Genomic DNA, 6,231 nt, shown 5'->3' on the forward strand with positions numbered 1-6,231 from the left:
GATGCAATCATCATAATCCCCTGTGCTGAAGCCTCTAAAACCTGCAGAACAGCGGCCCTTGAGGGCCGACTTTGGGCAGCCATGGCATAACAATGAAAGCAATCACTGAACAGAGGAGAAGGATTGTGGATTTAGATCACAAGCGATCAAAATTTTGTCTAAGATCTCATACTGAAGAAGTTACTCAAGCGAACTCATCATGATTTAAAATGCCAAACATATGACCCATACAGAAAAAACAGCTCCAAAAAAACAGGAAAATGACGAGTGGATCATTGATTTGTATCTGGTAGCAAAATATAGTTAGATTTGATTTAGCTTAGATTAAATATTATTTTAATATCCCTTTTTTATTTCTGGCTATACAATGAAGTAGCTCTCTGTGATTTTAATATTTATCTATTCTTTTCATATTTTTCTTTTTTTTAATATCATTTAAATCTTTAGAGAAATATAAATACATCTGTATTAAAATATTGTAAGTTCTGACTTACCACTTAACAGCAAGTACATTTGCCTTCACCTTTAGCACAACACAACCATCTAATTCCTAAATAATTTAAGGATCAATATTCAAAATCAGCTGGAGGAGTTTGTGAAATCTGAAATGAAAACATGGACGTTCTTTTTGCTTTTGTTGGTTTTTCATCCTTGTTTTATCCTCAGTGGTAATTCTAGTTATTATTCCCTTATTTCTATTCTTTGTGTTTTCACAGAGAAACATTGTTTGAAATAGAGCAGCGGTGGTACGATTAGTGTATTCAGGGCATGCTCCCCTCTCTCTGTGGTAGTCCTGCAGCAGGACTCCACATCCGACACTCTGACTGCTGCTGAGTGACATTTCTGTCCTTTTCAGCCATTCAGACAAACAAAGCACAGCGACTCCAGCAGCAAGAAAATCCATCTTCCAAGGACCACAAATGTTTCTTCTGCCTTCTTGACCTTTGCAGTGATTTTGTTATTTAGGCAGCAATCAGCTCCATGATTTCAACGTGTCTTTTTCCCTGTTTAAGCTGCAGCGCAGAACCTTGCTTTAATTTCTTTGAGTTTTACTAGTGCATGTGGTCCATTTAGCCTGATGGTACCACAAAAGCCCTGATGAAGCTAAAGGTCAAACTATCAGTCATGTTTGATTTGTATTTGACACAACAATATTTATACACACAGATGCATTTTCAGTTCAACTCAGCTAATGTATTCTGTTCTTGCTTTCATGCTGCATGCTGTTTGAGTCAGCTGGTGGGTTAGATTTACATGTCTCACTCCTTTGCCACACGTACTGCTAAAAAGATTATTTTAACAACTGCTGGAGATTAATATTAAGTCAAACTAGGAAATAGATAAAAAAAAATTGGATTTTAAGGCAGTACTTTTTTTCATTAAGTATTCCAGCCTGTACAGCAAAGTGAGTCACAGCACCTCAAATGTTTGTAGACTCTGATTTAACCAGATCTGTAAACTAATTCATAACCTTTTACAGAACAAACCTCAAATTTTCCTGCATCCAAATAAAATGAAAATATGCAATCATTTTTATTTCATAAAGCTGAGTTCGGGTGAGGCTACCCCCACCCCGGACCCCACCACCTCCTCCATCACTGGGCTCACACAAACAGAGTTTTTGCCCTGACCGTAACTTACCGTAGATTTTCCTGACTGGGACTCATCATGCAACAAGAATCTTGTAGTCTTTTTTTTATTTTAAGACAAGCCTCATAATAAGGCTGCACTTTCTGCTACTTTCTAACTGAAAATCATTGAAAATAAAACATTTATTGCTGTTTATCAGTCAGAAATCTGGCAGAGGGGAGCCATCTCTTGAGAAGCCTTTGGCACAAGAATAAAGCCAGAAAGGAAGTCAATCGAGTTATAGATGATAAAAGAGACATTAGCATTCATGTTAGCAGCCTCAGCTTTCTGCAGCATTTAGAAATCTTGGAACTTTAGTTAATCATCCAATACAGTCCCTTCAATAATCTGAAAATAATTCACCAGCTGTTAAAATCAAACAAACAGCTGAACTTTTTTTTTTTCAAACCAACCCAAATGCATCACAGCAGACAACAACCCATGAGACTTTTCAGCAGAGTCCACAAACTATTTACTTCACACGTGACATGTGTTGTTCAATTAGAGAAACAGGCACTTATCAGCTGCAGATCACAAAGGAAAACACTCACCGACAGCGATGATGTTGGCAGACAGGAAGTGGTTGCAGACAAAGCTGACAGTGCTCACGAAAGAGTCTTCCTCTGTTCCCAGGGTAGTACTAGATTTCAGCGACAGGTTGGGAGAGTCGGCCACCATGGCCATTCTGGCTGCCATAGATTCCATAATGGCCGATGTACAGTGTGATTGACAGGCCTGTGATGCCAGAGGTCTAACAGAGTGACAAGGTTTTTTAAGTAAAACAGTTGACTTCAGACTCGAAAGAACCCGGCGCTGTCTGTGAACGATGTTGTCCAGTTAAAAAGTCAAATTCTTATTCAGATCCTTACAAATACGCTTCTAAAGTTCTATGGAGTTTCAGGGAGGATGAGGAGACTGAGAAGGTATAGATTTAAAAAAAAAGGGTACAAGGCAGATATTTTAAAAAAAGGAATCTGCAGTTGCAGTCGTAGTAGCAGTTCTCAGATCAGGAGATATCCAAATGTCTTTCAAAATATCTTGCACTGCTTTTAAAAAGGTCCATTGAAATGAACTGATGCTAGAAAATCAATTTCTTAAGAGTCTCTTCAGATCCTTGTTGATGTACTTCTTTCAGAAAACTGTCTTAGTCCATAACAGTGAGGTCTGGGACTTGATTTCACCTGCAGAAGAAAAAAAAAACACACACATGATGCACTTACTCTTATCAGTACAATTTTGCACATTTGTTCCCTTAACCCGATCTGAATTCCAAAAAATAAATGATACGGAAAAGGAGACATTTCTGTGGTGTTTTATCATGTCTGTTTACCAAAGAGCAACACAGCTGTCTGAAAACTGAGTAAACCTCTAAAGTATATTGACTTGGTGATGCTTTCAGTTTTTCCCAAAATATTGGCTTCTCCAAACTAAAGCAATAAGTCTTGGCTGCCTTTTTATGCTTTAGAAAGTATTTGTTGCTACTCCATATCTAAAACTATGCAAGAACCATTTTTTGCTTGAAAAATGTCAAGTCTATGCAGGATTTTATTGCTTCCATTTGTTTGCTGAATGTAAATTAATGGGATAAAATAGATTTGATGGTGTGTGACAATTCAAAGTGTTTAAGCAGATGGCACAGGACTTTTCAGATTTCCTTTTTTCCTTTTTTTTTCCTTTTTTCCTTTTATCTAAAAGGCTTCTTCAGCTCTTAACATATGTTAAGCATGATCATTTTTACAACAATAATCACATAAATAAATCCATTAATGGGCAAGAGGGGATGTACTGAATACAGAATGTCACTGCCTCCATTCAGTTCAATGTTTAGGTTATTTAATGCTATGGTTCTTCAGAGCTAAATAGGTATAATATTTTATAAATAGAAATGTTTGCTTGCGTCGGCATCCAAATATTATGAGCATTTTCTTAACATACTCAGTATCAATTGATGGATTCCTTTTAAATTGCAAGTCATTAGGCAGTGAAACGGAGCTTTCATGGACTGAAACTCTGTGGGTTGCCAATGCTGCAGAAGTTTGTGGTTGTTATTTTGGGTTATTGACCCCAGGACAAATGGTTAAAGCACAAAATAATATACCTATACCCAGAGTTATAATGGATGTAGTTTTATTCCGTTACAGTCACAACATTGGAGCTAAACCTTTTTACAACATCAGTAACAGAGACTAAATATAGTTTTGGTGATGTCGTGAAACATGCTTAAAAAATTGGTTATCATTAATAAAAGATTTTTATGAGTTGGGAAAAGGTGATAACCACATCTAACATCAGTCATGATCACATCAATGAAGTTCAAACATTTTTTAACGATCAAACCCAAATATTTAGGTATTGGTTCTGATACATACAAAGAAAATTCAGTACAATTCTTACATACTAACAAGGTTCTAACAAGGTGAGAATCCAGACATAATCATATATAATTAGACAAACATGTAGAAAAATGACACATACAACTTTACATCTTATCTTGAGGCCTGGAAACGGTCTACATTTCATCCAGGACATAAAGACCAAGACTGGAAATGCATCTTCAACTATCTTCCCCTCTCTGCAACTTTTACTTTACCCACCTTTCCTGCATTCCTCCTTCCAGAGAAGCCACCAACAAAAGGCTGAGTCTCAGACTCAAAGTTTCCTGTGAACAGCCAGGTATTACGATATAAGATCTACCATCCTGCTATGGAGAAATGTGTGTACTGGAGTGTGTGAATGATGTGTGGCAGGGGTGTCAGCTAGGTTTGGCTAAATGTGGAGGGTTTTTTGCTGAACATGTTGGTAATCGTCTTACAGAGGTTGTCCGTCAGCATTCAGGTCTGGGCATGTTTCCTGCTTGAATACAACACGTACACACAAACACACTCTGCCTGGACACAGGATGGTATGTGTTCTGTGTGAGGATTTGGGCTAATGTTCTGTCAAATGTATTGATTAATCCCGGAGCAATTAATAGCTATACTTTTTTCAAATATTTATCTGACCTACATATAGTGATGCATCTCAATAATCCAGGTAGAAAGAAAAAGAACATGAGCGGGTTGTTTGGAAGGTTTCCTCTTTGTTAAATATTTAGTCTCTTCCCCAAAAGACTTCTTCAATCCGAGGATTTACAGGTAAACCCATATAAGCCAGTTTTTTAAACATCTTTAACACTTAGTTTCTCACTTTGATCTTGTAAAGCACCTTAAAACACTTTGTTTTATGTTTTGTATCTCAACAAGAGCATTGCTCTTATTTTTCAGATTAGTTCATCGCTTTCCTGGTCTGATGTCGTGTTACATACTGATAAGGCATCAACATGCATGCTGACAATCAAAAGGATAGCCGAAACATAATTTTTAAGGTAACTTAGATTCAACTGATTTTGTTAGGAACATGTGCAGACCTATGCACTTCTGTCATCATACTCTGGACCTTGTGCTGATGCTTGGCATTGAGTGTGGAAAAAACAGTATTTCCTCATAACCCTATCCTGTTAGAACATTTCTTTAGTAAACTTTGAGCTTAATCTAACCAAGTAATCTGTCAAAAATCAAAGTCGATTAAAGATTCTGTTCCATTTAAATGTTCTCAGTATCACAATAAAACCTAGTAAGTTTAGACAATGAAATTTCTACATCCTGATAATAATCTAGTCTTTTCCCTACTTTTTCGCACTTCTTAAAGCAGAGGTTCCAAAATGTTTTCACTTCTCACCCACAACATATTACCAGAATAGACTCACGACCCAACCTACTACTTAAACATACAAATCTTTCCTACTAATCAACAAACCATGGGAATGATAGTAATGCAAACAGCATCAACGGCTAATGTTATTGGTTTTGTCTACACTAAGCAATGCTTTTAGTCTCCTTAAGCACTAATGCACAACTATGCTTCACAATTATCAATTGTATTGTTTATTTGCATTGATCCAATGCTATGGTCTATAAATCTACCTGTGATTGGTTTATCAATGGAGGGAGGAGCAGCATCTCAGGTAGTCATGGAATCTGAAACGGGTTTAGGCTGCTTTGATCCAGTTTAACTTTCAGAGTTAGCATAACTATTGTCTTCATCTAAGCCTTCAACTTGTATGTTAGATCCAGTTCCAACCAGATAATTTAAGGAGGTATTCCCTTTGATCTCCTCCATTTTAGATGTGATTAATCTATCTCTGTTACAGGGATATGTACCTAAGGCTTTTAAGGTTGCTGTAATTAAACCTTTGCTTAAGAAACCGTCTCTTGACCCGGATGACTTGGAAAATTATAGACCTATATCCAATCTTCCTTTCATGTCTAAAATTCTTGAGAAAGTAGTTGCCAAACAAGTTTGGGATCACTTACACCATAATGAATTTTTGAAGAGTTTCAGTCTGGCTTTAGAGCTCATCATGGCACTGAAACAGCTCTGGTGAAAGTCACTAATGATACTCTCATGGACTCAGATAATGGACTTGTATCTGTGCTCGTCCTGTTGGATCTCAGTGCTGCATTTGATACAGTTGAGCATAATATTCTTTTAGAAAGACTTGAATATTTTGTTGGAATTAAAGGAACACCACTAGACAGGTTTAAATCTTATCTATCTGATCGA

The 6,231-nt window shown here is 36.9% G+C and overlaps 1 long non-coding RNA gene across 1 annotated transcript; it reads right to left on the reverse strand.

Moving 5' to 3' along the window:
- Positions 1 to 2,566: 2,566 nt before the first annotated feature.
- Positions 2,567 to 4,396, reverse strand: LOC119781417. The gene is made up of 2 exons (XR_005280567.1): positions 4,224 to 4,396; positions 2,567 to 2,810 (listed from the first exon to the last, which is right to left on the reverse strand). It is a non-coding gene; the product is annotated as an uncharacterized LOC119781417 (long non-coding RNA).
- Between the last annotated feature and the right edge of the window lie 1,835 nt (positions 4,397 to 6,231).

This window comes from Cyprinodon tularosa, unplaced genomic scaffold (genome assembly GCF_016077235.1).
Source record: "Cyprinodon tularosa strain WSP-4 unplaced genomic scaffold, ASM1607723v1 ctg1037, whole genome shotgun sequence".
Taxonomy (NCBI): domain Eukaryota; kingdom Metazoa; phylum Chordata; class Actinopteri; order Cyprinodontiformes; family Cyprinodontidae; genus Cyprinodon; species Cyprinodon tularosa.